At 39.1% G+C, this 19,431-nt stretch overlaps 1 protein-coding gene across 1 annotated transcript in view; it reads right to left on the minus strand.

The window, feature by feature from the left end:
• PTBP2 (polypyrimidine tract binding protein 2) overlaps window positions 1-18,860 on the minus strand; it is a 202,983-nt gene extending 184,123 nt beyond the window's left edge. Inside the window, exons 1-5 of the mRNA XM_059478048.1 lie at window positions 18,759-18,860; window positions 4,571-4,878; window positions 3,463-3,567; window positions 1,958-2,032; window positions 1,301-1,439 (exon numbers count right to left, since the gene is read on the minus strand). The gene's annotated coding sequence lies outside the window, so the exon portion shown is untranslated. The remainder of the gene's footprint in view (window positions 1-1,300; window positions 1,440-1,957; window positions 2,033-3,462; window positions 3,568-4,570; window positions 4,879-18,758) is intronic.
• Between the last annotated feature and the right edge of the window lie 571 nt (window positions 18,861-19,431).

Raw genomic sequence — 19,431 nt, forward strand, 5'->3', positions numbered from 1 at the left:
AAGGAAAGACTGAGGGAGCTGGGGCTGTTCAGCTGAGAAGAGAAAACTGACAGGCAATCATATCCTTCTCTCTCTGTTTCTGAAGGGAGGTGTCAGAGGATGGACCAGGCTCTGCTCAGGGGTGCTGAGCAACAGGACAAGAGGCCATGGGCAGAAACGGACATACAGAAAGTTCCACCTAAATAGGGAGGACTTCTTTACTGTGAGGGTGACCAAGCACTGGAACAGATTGCCTTCTAGTCTCCCCCACTGGAGAAATTCCAGAACTCTCTGAATGAAATCCTGCACAGTGTGCTCTACAATGATTCTGTCTGAGCAGGGAGGTTGGACCAGACACTGCAGTCCTTTCTAACCTTACCCATTCTGTGATTCTGTGTGATATGAGGTCTCACTCAAAATCATACCACCCTCTACAGCCAGCCACAAGACAAGAGATTCCCACTTCCCCTTCTCTGAGCACATGGCATTTTGGTGCACCCACAGGCCTCATGCTAATCCCTCCCTAAACACTGTTCTTACTCATCAGACAAAATCCCACACACTCTTTTGTTTCTTTCTACAGGCTCTTTCCTAGGAGCCTGTAGGTACAAACCGACAAGGCTTAGAGAGCCTCACTGGTGTTTCTCAGTGGTCTGTTAGAACAGAGACTGATCTGCAGGGAGCAGCAACAAACACCTCTGATATTCATTTCCAACCATTCAGATTAGGATACTGCATTCACTGCTATTTATATCCTCTAACTTCTTGATACCTATGGCTCAGTAAATGTGCCCTAAACCTCTCCCTGGTTTATGAGTGTGAATTTAGTTTTTATGTTTACTGACTGCTAATGAGGCATCTTCCTGCATTAAACCTGCATAAAACTAGGTACCTACTGTAAAACACTCCTTCCCTCTGCTTTTTGTCAATTACAAAGGGAATGACAATCTGGCAACAATTGATAATGGCCATGAAGAGATGCTCACTATTCTCTGAAACATCAAGAGTTAATTTAGTTGCAGCAAATGGTCAAAACATGGCCCAGTACAATAAAGAAACCCCTCTTGGTCAAATCAAACCAGTAAGAACCCTTGAAATCAGGACAGAGCTGGACTTAGCAGATCTGAGCAAAGTGCCATGAAACACCAGACATGCCATGGCATTGCCACTACTCATCATCCCGTCTGCACTGTTTCTGGTTTCTGAGTGCACCATGTGAAAGAAGAGGAAGCATAGAAACCCTTGCTGGTTTGCAGTGCCTCCAGCTTAAGCTTTGCCACTCAGCCAATGCAAAATAAAATTAAAATCTCCCCAGACATACCTCAGTTGATTCAATTCTTCTGCTTTGGAAGCTGAGGAGACAGAGTTACAGCATTCACATATTTTCCTATGTGCAGAGCCAGGCTGTGGGCTTGGAGGAGGTACAGGGCCTAGGGAAGGAGCTCTCATTCCTTCTAACTCTGCCATGAGGGTGAAAAAAACCAAATCAGATTTCCACTACTGCAGATATGTGGAAAGAGCAAAACAGCAAATGAGTTTTGATATAACAACCCTAAACTAGTGATGGAAAAGCTGGCTAGCACATCCATGGCTGAATGCAGTTATTTTGTTTAATGTAAAAAATTCTACTACAATTGTATATGATCTATATTCTTGGCCTTTAAATCAAGGGTAATCCACAGCTTTTGAGGTTTCAGTTTATCCTCAAACAATATAAATGGCTGTCCACAGCAGACACAGCTGTATCAGAGGGGAGAACATTGAAAACTTGAGGAAGAACATCTCCATCTAACTGCCTGCCTGTAACTGAGAAATCAGCTTCCTTCCCAAGAGGAAAAAAAAAGGTTGACAATAATTAGGTGGTTGCTTAACAATGAACTCAAAGTTTTTATTGTGAAAGATTATTTTATAGTGAAATATATGCACATTTCCACCTTGGCAGAATCTGATAAAAGATGAAGGAGAATGCAGTACATACCGTCAAATGGATGACAACTTCATATAACTTCTTCTGAGAGAAAGCAGCCTGTTGTTTACTGCATTTATCGACAATCTGTGAAAGTAGACCAGGAATCAGTCTAATTACCAGAGTGCCAGTTGTGCTTGTTAACACCAGCTTTGTGACCAAATGTTATTCCACAGTTGTCACATCACAAGAAGGTTTCATTACTAACATAATAGTGAACAAGATCACATGCCTGGCTATTGATTGATCTGCCACACAAAGGAAGGACATTTGTTGTCTCTATTATAACCAGTTACATCTGTGTCTGCCTGTATAATATGCACAGGAATGTATCACAAGCAGTTGCTGCAGTGTTTCTTAATTTCTGCCTGTTACCCCCATTAACAGCCCACTAGGATTTGCAGACTTTACCAATAGAGAAGAAATGACCTTGCCATAATTTGTCTTTCACAATCTTCAAAAAATTGTTTCCATCAACCTTCCTGCAGTCCTACCAGGATTGAGACTTACTCAACATTTGCATTATAAATGTATTATTTCTGCCAAATCAAAAGCTATTTTAATTCTTTCTGCACACAATTGGGTAACAGCGGGAACAGCAGAAATATTCATCGTTACTGCAGTTGAATGGCTCTGAAAGAACTATATCTTAGACCAGAGAAATGCTCTGCTAACAAGCACTCTAGCCAAAATGAACTAAGACTGACCCTCAGAGCATCAAGATATTGCTTGACTGACCAGTCATAGATGCAAACAACAGCTTTCAGGCCTGTTGCTGATATGAGAAGTGAACAGCCTTGTTTATTTTTCTATGAACTCAATAAATATTACAATACAAAAGTGGATTTGTTTATCATTGTGAGCCTACAGAAAAACAAGCATGCCTCATCATCTTATCTGATGATGAATGATTTATCAGGCAGAACATGAATCTGCTTCTGAGTCTATTTTCCTGTTTATGCTTGTTGAGCAGATACAATTTAATGAAGAATATAAAGTACTTAAAATCTGTCTACCATTAATAGTTTAATTAAACTGACATGTACTTCAAAAACAGAGAGACAGAAAGCATTAATTTTGGTTATAAAGGGCATGGCATTATTAAAGTGCAATTAAAAACAACATTCACTTACAATTAATAGCTAAAACAATTTAATTATTTAACATCTAATTGTCAGTTCTGGCTAACCTAGCCACCCCAAGATAGGTGTGTTCTTTGGGCCTCATGTGAAGTATGTTACATGGCCAGGCCCAAGCACAAGATAACAAGTTGCTCCTGAGCAATAGCTCACTGCAAATGCCGTGACAAAGACCTCACTGTGCCAGGGGTGGCAGAGGGGCCTCCCATGCCCTTGAGGTTCCAGTTCCCACAGGATACCCCCTGAGCCCCTCCACTGGGGCAGGTAACAACCTCTGCTGGGGCTGGTGCAAAGCCCAGGGCATGACAGGTGAGCCAGCTCCTGGTGTTGTGATCACTTTCCCTGGGAAAAGGACTCTGCCAGGACCCTTGGACATACTGAAAAACCTGTTTTCTTCCTGAACTTCATGTCTCACAGCTCTCTCCTTCTGTCCCACTTGATTGAAATTGATCAACTGGCTCAGCAATTATTTGATGGAAGGCACTGAAAAAGAGGAGCAAAGAAAAGCAGCTCACACACACAGGTCTCATTTCGCTTGGAAACAGGACAAAAAACCCCTCTCCTGCCAATTTCAAAGTTAAAACCCAAAGATGCAACGTGAGAGTCTGCCAAAGAATTCGTTTAAGATGACTTAAGATGACTTCTCAGGAGCATAAATCCTTCTTGAACAGAGTAGCAGTGGAAATGTCCCTGAAATTCAACCTACTTTTTTTTTAGAACATAGCAACAAACAAGTTTAGAAATTCCATCTGAATTTTAGGTTCAGAAGAAAATACAGACTTAAAACACAGGACTAGTCTGAAAACATGAATTCTGTTCAACAAGTAATTTCAGTACTTGCAGAGATATATTGAGAAGTCAGATTTTTGGTGCTTTCCATCAAAAGTGAGATGGAGCTGTCCCTCACAGCCAGGCTCCCCACTGCAGAGACATCATCTGTGAATGGAGTGACTGTGTCTGGGTTACACCATTAGCCAGGCACAGGCCACCAGGCATCTGAGATTTCTGGTACATTTGGGAGAAAGTCTGGTCTCAAGGATTTTCTTTAGAAATACTATTTAATTAAACAATTCCCAAGAAACATTGTCCTAATCACAGTTAAAGAAAAACAGCTGCTAGTTTTTTCATGTGGGCAGCATGTCATGGCAAGATCCAGGGCTCTCAGCAGAACTTCACAGGTCTCAAAAGTTTACTCCTACAAGGAAATTTCAGAATTAATATCCTACCAAGCCCAGCTATCCTTGAACACAGCCGGCAGCAGATGTTATTTCAGGATTATTTCACTACTTCCTATAACTTTTATTTACTCATTTCCTTATAAGCTGAGGTGTGGGGAGTGGCTGCAACTGCTCCCATAAACCCAAAAGAAGACACAGTCCTCTATCACCTCCTCATGTGGAAAGGAGGGAAAAGCCCAACAACATAATGTAAATATTCACTAAAGGTTTTCTTTACGCCTTTTTCCCAATCCAGAGAGTGTCATCACCTTTGTCACACCACCTGATGGTTTCTGACTCTCTTCTGAAGCCTGGGAAAAGGAGAAATCCTTCTGCCCAGGCTGCAGGTGGCTGAGCCAAGCTGGAGCCTCTGTGATTGAGCAGAGATACGTGCCCAGCCCGTGTCTGCCTTGCAGGGACAGATTTCACATCTGGGCTGACACCAGGGCTCCAAACCTTTACTGTGCTGCAAGGAGGGCACCTAGGCTTCCTTAGAAGAAGCTGGTTGAGGAAAATGTGGGTTTGTCCATGATTCCATAGACGGCATTTCACTGACAAAAATACTTTTTCACTGCACCTGTAAGCAATATATAAAAAATTAGAATAAAATTAATGAGTACAAAAGAATATATTCCTGCACTTCAGTTTCTCCATGGAAAAAATATTTTTCTTGATTTTAATCTCTGTTAAATTTAACACTTAAATTTCTCTACGGAGAAATTTAAAAGAAGAGTGAAATGGCAAAGAGTGGGATTTAGTAGGATCATTAAAAAATAAAGCATAAACAGTGTTACTCTTTACCTTTTCTCCTCTAAAGAGCATTATAATAATCCATTTATTTTCAATGCAGCCATTAAGGCAGGCACCTTCTCTTAAAAACACCTGCACTGACACATCTTAGGGTTTGAATTCAGTTAAGTTATCCTCAAAAGGGCAAATAGAATCATAGATGGTCAAAGTTAAAGCACTTCAACCGACCAGAAGAAATTATTATGAGAATGGGTGTTCATTTGAAGGTCTTGTGAGGAATTCAGCCAGTGAAGCACTGAGGAGTATCTGCTGGGCAGGTACCAGATACCCTCACTGCAGAGTGGTGAGCTGCCTTGCCACTGAGCAAAGCACAGGGAGGTGGCTGCTAAGCAGCCGAAGCCTTTGAAGGGGTTTGGCAGAGTCAAAACACATTAAACCTTCGTTCACACTCATTTCAAGACCTGTAACTGAGATTTAATTGCAGTCTAATACAGACCACCAGAGTAGTCAGAATAGAGGATAAAGTAAATGAAGAGATATGAACAGTTTATACAGCATTGCATATAAGCCAGAAGTGAAATCCCTTGTGCCTGGACCAAGCTTCTGTGCTTGCATGGGGATTTCTACCAGATTGCTACAACCACACTGGTAATCAGATGTTTGCATATAGAGAACAAAACACCAGGCAATTACTGAGCTGTGTTTTATTCACGGTTTACTCACTGTTATGTGACTGATGCAGCCTGGAAAGACAAACATCTTATGAAATACTGTATTCAGTGACCATGAGTTTCAATGTTTTCTTTGAAGACAGATCATTGCCTATCATTTCACACTTTTCAAGTCTATATATCAAGCCTTACCCTATTAAGAAGTTTTTTTTTTAGATTTCCTGCAATTTTTTTGTGCAAAAACACCTTAAAATACTATAATCTTTTAATCAAGGCTTTGCCCCACATAAAACGCAGGTAAAGTATATCTAAAGCATTCCCGACATATAACTAGTAAGAAAAAACCTGCCATAGTGTGTGGCTGTCTAGGTGGCTTTACAAATGAAATCAAGGCATTAGAAATAGACTTTGTTATTATTGTGTTTAAATTAAGCTTGAAATGCCATGCAACTGAAATAAATATCAGAAGCAGAACAGGGAACCATTTGGTTTCTGAATACTAAATGCAATCAAAAGGTAATGGTACTTATAGATTTTTCACATACAAACAGATTTATGAAACTGATAAAAATCATTTGCTCATTGAACTTCAGGAATCTGGTGGCTTCTTCTGTGAATAGTCAAATAAGTTAACTCGGGCAGCTTCTCTGTTTCAGTGCTACAGACATGCAGAATTTATATTTAAAAGGGTAGTTTTTAAAAAGCAAGTAACTTTACCATTAATGTAATTTAAGATAATGAGGCAAACTATAGTATTAAAAAGGAATCAAGTTCAGTGTTCACAGTCAAAAAAAAAGGGAAGTCAGCAATTTCCATTTTGTTGCTAATAAACTTTACTTCCACATTTGCATACACAAGAATTTATTCACAAAGGCAGGAGGCATTTACTTTAACAATTTTTTTCTTTATATATTTCTATTTCATGATTTTATGAAAATGTTTCCATTAATTTGAAGTTTCTAAAGAGCCTTTTTCAGTTCAGAAAAACCTTTCCATTGTTTTTCAGCATCTCTGATTACTTTAAGTAATCTGCAGTCTCAGTAAGAGCAGAAAGTTTATTGACTCAGAATTTTCTTGTGATAGCTTTTCAAAACTTAGTATTTAAATGAGTTTATATATTAAGCAAAGCAGCAAAAATGTACTGAAAATTTTAGAGGCCCTAGGGCCTTCTCAAGATGCATGATGTCTCTTCCCTGCTTTGGAGTCTCAAGAATGCTAAATAAGGAGAGAAAAAAAATCCTTATTTCAGAAGAAGAAAAAAAAATCCAAACCAAAACTAAATACCACCCTTAAAATACAAGATCACGTCAAAACTGTTTCAGCTACTCATGGCTGTGGGTTTATATTCATATTCTGCTTGCCAATATTTTGGGTAGGATTCTGAAGCTGCACTTTGATCCTTTAAGGACCTCCTATCCCCTGGGCTCAGGTTTGATTCAGTATTGGAAGTGCCAGAACAGCAGCTGCTCTTTGAGAAATCTGGATGAAATTTCTCAAGAGCAGCTTTTGCTGCAATATTTTGAACCAATCTGAATTGAGAAAAGCAGGGACAAAATAAAAAAGATAAACACAGAAATCAGACAGAGTAAAACCTGGAAGGGGAATGTGGAAAGCAGAATGGGAGCTAGGAAATACACATTTGTGGAAGGACTAGGGAACCAAATGGAAAAACTGAGAGAAACATTTGGAAAAAAAAAACTGAGGAGCAGAAGGCTGACAGAGGAGGCAAAATCTGTGAGGGGGAAAAGTGGAGGGGTAACAAACAAGCACAGAAAGGAACCAAAACATACCACTGAAAGAGGTGAAGGAAGGACAAAGGGCAGAGAGACAATAACCAACTGCATGAAACAAAAACATCAGGGAAGAGACACGGTAAGGAAGGTAAACTGCAAACAAATCCAAAAGGCAAAAATTTTACAGAGTGAAAGCTCAACCTATAAAGCTTCATTAAGTTTTCAGGAAATTAGTTTTGAGCAAAGTCCAAGCAGCACAATGATGGAAGCATATTCATTTCTTTGCCTTCTCAATCTGCCTTCAGGTTAACAAATCAAACCCAAGAAATAAACATCCAACCTATTGGAACTGGTAAGGGGGACAAGGTATAGCAGCTCCTGCCTTCTCCCTGTGAACAATGCAATCTGCTCCTTTCGTGCCCTGCTTTCAGAACAGCAGGAATAAACAGGCAAAACATAATTTACAGTCTTGGTTTATCTATATCCACAACCTGTCTGCTGGTTCAAACCCAGCAGAATGTGTATGTGTGCATTCAGAGAGATGGCTGTCATTAGCCCAACCACGTTAACCAAGGTATAAAAGGCAGGACCAGATCAGTAATAAAGTTTACACTTCATTATGGATGTCAAAATCCTTGCTGATTTTTTTTCACTGCAAGAATCTAGCTTATTAAATTTCACAAGCAAAACCATCTCTGAGTGAGCATTCAGGAATCAGTCACTTGGAAGCCTTCAGGATTAAAATCTAAAACCAGATATTTCCTTAATAAATTTACAGAATTAGAACAACTGGACATATTAACATACATCTCTGTTTTCATGGCTGTAAAATGATTGGATTCTTGTCTCATCAAATTTACATTGTAGAATCTGAATATAGTATGATTAGACATTATTTTAACAACTACATTACAATACAATTTAAAATAAAATGGCCCGTTATATCACACTAATATCAGTGTTTTAAATAACAAAGGGGACTTTTTTTAGAAAAATAAAGGAAAGGATTAGCATTTAGTTTCAATCAGTATAAGCAATGCTGTACCAGTTGGTGTCTCAAAGATTCAGAATTTTATTAATATTCCAGAGATGCATTTGTGTTGCCTCTGGGTACACTGAAAAGCCACTTAAACTGCACTTAAAGCACCACTACAGGATCAAATTGATGTGCATCAACCATTTACAATAAAACTTGATTATTATAAAGGCATACATATTTGCATAATTACATGTTTGATTTTTTGATAATGCAGCATACACTACAAAATGTTGCTTCATGTAGAAAGGCATCGTCAAAAAGCACCATCTGCTGTAGTGTTTAATGCACTGCAATGTTTGAAAAATCCTGAAGGTAGATTGATGCAAATCAAAGGAGAAAGCAAAGGAGTTTTGCTAGAACAAGGGGCTCAGGGAGGGAGGAGGGGACTCACTACAAAACAGTGTGGACCTTTTGTTAGGCTGTCATCTGTTTCTCTCTGGCTATTTTTAAATAAAATTTTCAGGGGACAAAGGTAAAAGACAACAGAGCAGCACATCCTACAGTCCACAGAACACAGGATTTCTAACTTGAGAGCATTTGGCATAAACACATTTTTGATGTTTTTACTAAAAAACTAAAAAAAAAATCAGTAGTGTTTGCAATGAAGGAATTATAATGGAAAAGAAAGCAAACTTAACAAGAATTAATCTTTTCAAAGGAATCTCTATTAAGCATCACAATAGCTCAAAAGGCATAGAACATGGAAGTAAGAATATCTCCATATTTTCTCAATTCAAAACAAGAAGCCACCCGATCTTCAGTAATATCTGACCATGTCTGAGCAGCCCCGACAGAAGCCCAGCCCCAACAGAAGCCCAATGGGTTCAGTAAGTCGGATGCTAAGATTGCAGAAGTGAATGTGCATCTTTGATTACAAAAAAAAAGCAAGCATTTCTAGACTGAGCACTGTTAGCCCAGGGTTCTTGTATCCTAAAAATATGCATCATTTTGATTAGCACTACATGTCTATCATTTTAATACCTGAGGCTTTTTTTCAAAGTGGATTTTGAGACAAGACATTAATCAAATATAGTTGTAACTGTTTGTAATAATATTCTGCCATCCTGAGGAGTTTTATGCGTGCATCCAGAATACACACACAGAGAGAAAAGAGTCATCTGTGGCTTTTTCCAAGTCTGTTGCTACCTCTGAGCTATGCTGTAAACATTTTTGGACAATGTGCTGAGCAGTAAAGCACAGCACTGAGCCAAGACACGGCGGATCTGGCAGGGAAGTCAATAGGCATGTACTAGCCTGTTGCTTCCCAGTAGGAGCTCATTCCTTCACAAATTGGCCTTTGGTAAGCAGTGTGATTCATTGCTCAGGGACTGGATTACAAGCTGGAAACCAGCTGACAGAACTTGGGCAACTCATTTCACATCTCCGTGCTATCCATTTTCCTTCCTCCTGTTTTTCACATCACATTAGTTGAAAATTATAAAACTCTTCAGGGCAAGAAGGATTTTTTCATAATACAAGTTTCCAGCATGTTGGGTATTAAACAAGCTTTTATCTCTGTGGGCACCTCAAGGTATACCAGGATACAAACAACAGTTGGATTATATGCTATATGTGGGATAAATACCAAGTCAATTAAAAAGCATCTTTAACAACACAATCTGACTATAAAGTCTAGCAGTCAAGAACAGCATCTGGCTCCAAGATGTATTCTACAGTCCATGACACCAAAGAGCTTCAGAAACAGATGAAATTTTGTCCAGACACCTGAAGGAAAAATGTGGTTGTGTATGTGTGAATGCAAATATCTCAAAACCTTCTGTGCCCAAACCACAACAGCTTGCATGTAGATTCATTGAAACCAAAGGCATGGCCACAGAACTGGAAGCCCTAAAGCTGCATTGCTGGCCTGTTAGCCTATGCTACATCTGGACTATAATAAATTTACATTCCCACCAAGAAAACAGCCACTGTTTTGTAGTTACGAGACAGATTTTGTTTCACATTATGTCAGAATGTGCTTGAGTCCCCTGCTATGCATTAGATAATTAAACAACCAGGTTTCTTACCCTGACTTATCAGGTACAATTATAGTTTGGCATCAGGGATGCTGAACACCCACACTGTCATTGACTTAGATCAGCACTGTGAAATCCAATGCTTCTAAAAAATCAAATCTTTTGCAGAAAATCTTTTCCATATGAAATCTTTTTTTAAAATAACAAACATATGGTTCTGTGTACACAGTTCATGAAAAACTCAGAAACATTTATCTTTTGGTATTTTCCCCATGCCACTCATTTACTGGGTTGAACTGGACTGCACTTTGATGCAGTGCCATTTCCTCTGCCTGCACTTGAAGTAGAAACTGAATGGTTTCTTGCTCATCAGGTACCTGTACTGAAAAGATAATGTCATATTTATAATATAGTATTGAAAATAGCCCCAAACTACAACAAAGCCTCAAAGGCATCTCTATTTCTTTCCCACTGAAGTCGCTATGTGAATTTGGTCATAGCACCCAAAAAGGAAACAAAACCAGCCAGGCAGAGATAAACCTTTAGAAACAATGAGTTTCCCTTTTGTGCCTTAATATTCTGCTCTTGGTGAGCTTCTCTGACAAAGTCTGCACTAATCGTTGCTGGAATCAGCACAGCAGAGGCTGCTAAGCAAAGGCTTTTTCTCCACCTCTCTGCACTAGGCAGACAGGGTTTTCATTACATATATCATTTTCAACTTGGTGCAGTGATTCCACAAAGACAGGAGGATTTAGACAGCTAATGAATGGGGGTGGGGAGCAGGCTGGAGTTGGAGCTTCTGTGCTAATGTTTAAAGTTAGATACTATGAGTGGCTTCACACACAGGGCACTGCCACTGATTTTATTTTCATTGCATGGCACTGACAGACTTTGACAGCCAAATCACTCATCTCTAGTTAATTACTCAAAGTTGGGGAGTGGGATTTTTTTTTTGAACATTTATTGCTACAGGAGTTAGGGCGAGGCTTGTTGGTCATTGCCTTGCACTGGTTATTATGGTGCTGCAATGACAGCAAAATTATTTATCTTTTTGTTGCTAATTAAGAACAGAAGGGAAGAATAGGTTTGGTCTCAATATACTATAGGATCTAGGGACCATTTACTACATCATAATGCGATGCAAGAGATGTTGTATAACTCAGTACATCTACAAGTCTCTTACTGCTTTATTATTAGGAAAAAAAAATCCATCTTGTAACTTAACTGACACAAAGTTACCATCTTATAAATAAGATAAACATGAATGAGGAAAACAACATTCCCCTCCCTCTCCCCAGGTGAAAAGATATGATATACCCCTTCCCCAGCTCCCTTCCAGCACAGAATACTCTGTTTCACCAATATCAGTTCCCTTGCTACTGTTCAGCACTTTGGTCTAACTCACCTTCTGCAGACATGTCATCAATATTGCCTGCCACTTGGGAGAACAGACTATACTGATTACAAAATACAGGTTCTATAAATCTGATTATTTTAATGATAAAACAGGATATTTTAGGCTTTCTTCTCCCTGAAGAACAAAGAACAATTGCAGATTGATTGTAAACCAATTAAGGGCCTTAGAGCTATAGGTTGCGAATATAATTTCTTTCTCCTAGGGGAAGAAAACAAAATAAATAAACAAAAAAAAATTCTTATTCCTACCTCTCTGCATAATAACTTACGATGTGAAGCTGTTAATTCAAATCTAAGTGTTGAATTATGACTTCAACTTTCTCAAGCCATAGTTATCACCAGATCCTACTCAGCTGCCTCTTTCAATGACCAACATCCACTGACACGTCAGGCAGAGAGGGAAGAAAGTGGTGAACATCACAGAACACAGGCATAGGGCCAAGCACAAACAGTTTTGATCTTTAGGGGATGTTATTCTCTGCAACACTTCACAGAAATTAAATAAGCACTAGTTGTAGAAAGTGACCCCACTTCAATGCCAATTCCCTCCTTAAATGCAGAATGTTGGACACTTGAGGAGCCCCAGGGTTTGGTACAGCCTTTGAGAAGGCATTCTCCAGACTGACCACAGCAATCTACTCCCATCATGGCAGGTCACCACTGTCCTCAGAGCTGAATGGAAACTACAAGGATTAGTTAATACCCTTTATCTTTCATTTAAGGCTATTCCCTGCAACTATATCCTGCTGCCAATGCTCAGTTAATAGGTTCCTGTAGTGAATAACATCATGTGCTCTGTCAATTATTCATAATGAGACAAGCGTTTTCACATCAGAATGCCAACTTGTAATGTGATGAGCCTGTATTGCACAAGTGTATCAAAGCTCAGTCTCATAACATCACTAGTTTACTAAGTGAACTTTGAACAGGATTTATTCCCCAGTCTGTTCAGTCCTAATTTTCATGAATTTGGAAAATAGAAAATGTCTTCTCTTTGGCAACATTTTTAGATTATGGTTTGTATTTTAGATGCTTGATTTACTGCTACATTGCATTTATTCTAACACATCATTGATTCCCTGTCTCATACATCATATTTAGTTACTTTTTTATTGTATAATTTCTAGGTGACAGTGGCTATCCAGGACAGAAAGAGCTGATGGATCTAATTTGATTTTGCCCTTCTACCAGCAGAAGTTCACTTACTAGTTCACTTACTCAGAATTCATTGATCACTCAAAGGTCTTCTGGGATTGTGAAATCTCATTCTCGGCGTCTTTTCCAATTGTCAAAGCACAGACTCAATACCACATCTGACATCCTTGCAGCCTGCCTAGTTCTGCATAACACAGCAGTCAACCATGGGGTTATAGTCAATGATGGGACTCTCACAAAGGATGACAAGGCTAAATCTTACTGACTTCAGACATGCCAAAAAGGTATATCTTTCTGAAAAGTGGGTTTGCTGATGATAAGCAAGGGGCAGCTCAGTGACAGCCATATCTTTAACAAGGAACAGGAAGAGCTGGGAAAGGATGATTAGAGCCAGGAAGGTCGGATAGTAAAAGACGGAGACAATGCAGAAGGAGTTTTCACAAAGATCCATAGGTCTAAAAGCAAATAAATTGCACTACTTAGTGTAGGAAGATGATTGAATTCCTCTATCTGTGGGTTACAGTTCCCAGCTAAAACAGAAGGCAGTGTCCTGTGCACAGCCCATTCAGTTCAGTGGCAAGCCTCATGGAGGGGACTGTCAGAACAAGAACCACTCTCAAAGTGGATGTAAACACCTTCTGGTCACTAAATGCACACAAAGAGGCAAGATGAGGTTTCTGAAACTTCAACAAATGCTTATGTTCAGCAAGGCTGATCCTGAGTTTTTCAGAGCAGATAAGGTGGAAAAGAAAGATATTGGGAAGTAGATGACATTTAAAAGAAGTAGTATTAAAGTCCTCCATTACAAGAATAAAGACAACTATTTTGTCAACAGCAAAGACATTTATCTTCATCTGGGAGAAACACGTGATACTTCCTCTTACCTGAGGGAATTCTAAACCATGCACCTACTGCAGAATTTTGCAAACATTCATCAGTATTTAGGTTATCAGTTTTGGAACCAATGCATTACCAAATATGAGTTTCTTTCACAGTTACAAACATTACAATCAGAACAGACACTCTTTAATCACAGATTGTTTTCTGAACACATTTGCCAGTCTCATTTCAAATTGTTTGAGCACCTGAGCTTTCATTACTCCTCTCTGGAAAGTATTCACTATCCTAAATGCAGCCAGCTATGCTAAGTAACTTTGCTCTGATAGACATTGTTCATTTTCTCCTTTTTCACTCATCCTTTGGAGGACATGAAAATGTTTTTCTCCCTGTGTGCTTAAAATCCTTCCACAAAAATCAGCTGCTCCATCTTCTTGTCGTAAACTTGTTTATATTCAAATAGACACCAGTGTTGCTGTGCCCCATCAAGAGACTTGGTCAATAGTTCCAAAAACACAGAAGTCACAGGGGAAAATGATGGGGAATTACATTCCTAGTAAAACGGTATTTAAAATCCCTTAGTTGGCTTGCAGACTATGATACTTTCATTTAGAAATACTGGTTTATTTCAAATGGAATTTTATTCAAACAGAATGAAAGCATAGCTTCTGAGGCTAGAGCTGAAGCCTTGGAACAGAGGGGGATTGATCCCATACTTAACATCACCACTCAGAGCTCTGATCACTCTCTATTTTGCTCCAAACACACTGTGCAGCCTTAGTCAAGTTGCTTAGGGGTTTTTTGTGGCATAATCCCCCATCTTTGAGATAACTATGACTTAGACTCCTTATCTCATAGGCACACAGTGAGGATGAATGCATTAAAAAAAGAATTAATATATCACAATATAGTGATAGGAGTTCAATAACCTGCATACAGAGTAATTTATCTTTTTGTCTCCTGGATCAAGTACAGTTTCTAGGTGCGTGCAACAATAAAAACCTAATCTATTAATATATAAGGAAACCAAGCAATCTTCATCCCTACATTCCTGTATATGAAACCATGAACAGAAACACAATATAGATGGGAAATGATGGGGTAGAAAAGAACAGAATTTTTTCCTTAATTACAATGGGCTTAAGACAAGGACAGGAAACACAAGCTAGACATAAAGAAATCTGTTTGTTCCAACAGCATAAACAAGAGACACAACAAAACCAAAAAACTGTACAACAAATTCATATATAAAGTAGATATATCAAGTATTTAGACACATTTGAAAAAAGACACTCCTTACTGCTATCTTGTGTAAGGAATACACTGTAATTTACTAGTATATGAATTATATACTGTTCCCAGGGTGAAACCTCTGTATTTCTTGCTCCAAACTACTCTGCCTATAAAATAGCTTTATTAGAGTTTAGCAATGTTAAGGAAAAAAGTAAAGGTAATGTCTACAGCTCCCACTAAAAAACCAGATCGTACATTTTACAGGGATTATAGTGCATACTATAAAAAATGAGTTTTCACCAAATATTCAAAATTATAGATTTATTCAAAAATCAAACTAGTGAATTGTGCAGATTATATAGCCAATAAAATATTTATTGTTGCACAATGTATATTGTTAACTGTGTTGACTACTTTTCACCAAGGTGCCAGAGAAATGAAAAATTAACCAGTGCAGAATATAAAATACAGGGGGGTTGAGTCCTAGAGCTAGTTCATGAGCATACAAAACAGATTGTATTCAGAGCTGTAATATAGAAATTCTTCAGTGAAGAAGACACCAGAGCTGAATACCTGACAGCAGAACAAAACAGAGAACAGCATTAAAGCCTTGTAGTTGAGGTGCTGCATGCAAATGCAGGGAGAGCTGAATTAATAATGTTGAAGGTCTAGCTAACGTAGACAGTGGCTGTGTCAATGAATGTTTTAATGACATCTTACTAGTTTTAAGGACTAAGAAGTGCATACATGCAGCCTGATGGAATTCTGGAAGTACAGTGAACATGTGGTTTAAAAATTTCTTTGGGTTTACGAAAACAAGTAAATATTTTAATATCCTCCTTTTCTGCAACTTCATAAACTGATATATGAAAATCACACATGTGGTTTGAGGTGCATATTCTTGTTTTCAGTATTAACCATAACCACTACCAATGAACCTCCTATTGTCTACCATTTATTCTTTTACAAAATTTACATGAATATTCACTTATATGTCAGCTTCAGGGCACCAAATGTTGATCACGCTATGAAAGGAAAATTTTAATAAAACCCAACAATTTTAAAGTATCCTCTAGATATTTTGAACCTTAATGCTGTGACTTCAATTATACCTTCTTGTCCTGTTGATTTTGAGATGACTTACACAACTTCCTAATGGAAGACAAGGATAAGAAGTAGGCTGGCAGCACCAGACAGGGTAGGACTCAGGCTGTTGCTCCAGCCATGCTGCACAGAAAGGCTCTTCTGACCTGACCATTCACAAATTACAGTGGGTAAAAAAACCAAATACACCAATACTCTGGAGTGAGGACTTTCATCCTTGCCATTGGTCTCTCTATTTCAGCTTTTCCTCTTCCAGCCTTTAGCACAGACCACACCAAGTGTGGAAGTGCAATTGCACACTCAGAGTGAGCAAGTCCCAGCCTGACAAAGTGCTGACAAAAGAGCATTTACGCTCAATCTTACTCTGTAGCTGTGGCCCAGCTGGACCCACACTCCTGCCTGTCCTCTTCCACCGGAGCAGATTCCTCAAGCTGGGCGTAGGGACACTCCTTCCTCTGTGGGAGAAAGTCCAGGCTGCTGGGACAGCAAAAATATGTTCTGCCTCATTCTGCATAGCCCTCCTCATCCTCAAAGCACCATGGTGCTGACAACTGGCCAGGAAAAGCAGCTGCCTCTTAGGGTTCAGAATTTAAAGAGAACTGTCTTTCTCCTCTCATCCCAACTGGTCACACTCCTTGATACTGAATGACATTGAAGGCAAAATAGTTGACAATGAAAAACTTTGCTGAATATTTCAGAATTAGCTATCCCAAAGAAACGGGTCCCTAGGCTACCCTAGCCCATGTCAAAAGAAAAATTATACAACGACATTTCAGAAAGCCCTTGGAGACGTGTGCTGGCTTTCTCAGGCCAGGCAAACAGCAGCCACAGGTCCTGCTTTTTGAAGAGGAGGAAAAAAACCAGCTAGAATTAATTGAAAAATGCAGGTTAGATGTTCTCTTAGGATCTTATAGATCCTGTATTTTTAATTGTTGGTTCTGTCAGCATTTGGCACCTGCACATTTTCAAAATCTTTTTGATTTACACTGAAGCAGTTGGATTGTGCCATCAGACCGCATGAACTCGGTGAGAAACACTGCCATTGTCTGCGTGCTCCTGGTGTGAGGCTGGAGAGGGGAGCACGTGTATGCTTGGAGGGCAGAAACCCATTCCAGCACCTTTCTGCTCAGACAGACTAAACCATGTACCTACACAAAATCAGGGCCAAAGCCAAAAATCTGGGTTCCTAAAACCAGGTTCCTAAAATTAATGCTTGAGATGCCTAAAAAACAATCTCTTGCAAAATTTAAACAATGAAGAAACTCTTTTGAGAGCAGTCAAAGCTTCAGTATTTCTGAATCCACTGTGGTACCTAAGTCCAGGTCCTCATTTTAAGAAATCCTGGACTAGAACCCACCCCACCTTGATATTTAAATGCACTACAGAGCAGAAAAAGCTGAACAGGTCTGGACAACCTGCACAAATGGGCAGGCAGCAGCCAGGCAGAGCAGTCGTTCCACTCCGCTGACTTACTGCTGTGGAAGGAACCTCTCTGCTGAGGATAAAGACAGGCAAGGCACAGAAAATTTGCAGCTTTTTACACACACTAAGGAAAAGGATTAAAAACACCATATAGAACAAAGATTCACAATAGATCAGCCACACAACTCTGTGGAAGGAACAAAGGTTTCATAAAAGAATAAATGAAAAAAAAATTTCCAGAGACTATAGGCAGCACTAGAGACTTTTAAGTATTAGTCAGAGCAAAGGCTGCCAGATGCTTCCAGAGTCCTGACTGCTCACTGGGGAGCTCAGGCCTTTCCAATGGGGCGAGGCAGGTCAGCTGGAGACTAAAGGGTACAGAGCTCCCCAGAGAAAGACTTTTTTGTTATGTTTGGGTTTAAGTGTGTTTCCTTCACAAGACATGGTCTGAGGCTCCATTATGTTTTCTACTTTTATTATGAGGAAAAGAGTGACACTTTTTCTTTCTTTTGGGGAAGTGAAAGCCCTTCCTTGAAGAGTTTTGCAAAAACCTGATGTCAAGCTAACAGTGGCCAGCTCATGTTAACAAACAACACTGCAAGTTTTGTCCTTAACAAACTAACTCAGGCTATCCAGCCAGAAGAGCTTTCATTCCCATCCCCCATAGATTCTTGCTTTTGCCCCACTCATTTCCCAAAGTAAATGAAACAGCTACATTTTTCTTTTTTTTCACCTTTCCTTTAGATTCTTTATAGCTTATATTTTGCAATCTGAATATTAAAGCTTATTTCCCATTTCCACAAAAAAGCAGAGTAAGGCAGAGCTCTTGTGCAATAGACAGACACAATAGACACTGTATAATAAATGCCTTTATCATGCCTTCCTTACCTCTAGCACAGTTCTTTCCCAGCCACAAGAAGTTCTAAGCAGGCATCATCTGCTCATCCCCATGACACTCATGCAGCCAAGGGAGATGAGCTGCTCACAGTAAAAAGTTCTTTGGGAGCATTATACAATTTCACTTGTCTATGTTTTTCAGTCTCTCATGAAGTGATAACAGACAAAAGTTCCCCAAATAATAAATAACCAAAACACATTTGAAGTGAAATTCTCATACTTACTTAGGACTGCTTGTTTGAAGCAACAGCAATGGTTGTGTAGGCAGTGCATAGACTCAAGAATTGGATGTGATATGCAACCAGAAAAGCAGTTCACTTTTTGACCATCTATTCTCCAGGGAGCACTAGGAGAAGATGACAGAGATCTGTGGAAAAGAGAAGTTCATTACTTTAAAGCCTAAGCAAAAAAAACCAGGAACATGTAACGAAATGCAAAGCCAGAAGATGAAGCTGGCTTTCATTAGAAAAAGGCCCACCACTGCAAAAACAACCCTTATCTTCATGGGAATGCAGCCTACTTTCAATTACTATCAAATATTTCAGAATTGCTTGTCCTAAAACAATTATTTTTAATTTTATTAAATAATGACAGTACAATAACATGAATACTTCTTACCCTTTTAAGTTTATCTGATGAGATGGCAATATATAATATACACTGAAGAACCTCAACTGTTGGCTTTACAAGCTCTTGCTCTTTAGTTAATCCCAGGACCTCAGTTCAGGGTACTGCAGTCTTCATTCATTCACTTTAATTCTATTTCATATGAAGACAACATAACTCTTAGGTGAATTTTCATGGTGAATTGCAATGTGTCTGCTATATTTAGGGTCCTGTTGAGATAGAAAAGTTTTCCATAGTGATATGTGTTAACATACATATTTCACTCCTTTT

Source organism: Ammospiza nelsoni, chromosome 9 (assembly GCF_027579445.1).
Source record: "Ammospiza nelsoni isolate bAmmNel1 chromosome 9, bAmmNel1.pri, whole genome shotgun sequence".
Lineage (NCBI taxonomy): Eukaryota > Metazoa > Chordata > Aves > Passeriformes > Passerellidae > Ammospiza > Ammospiza nelsoni.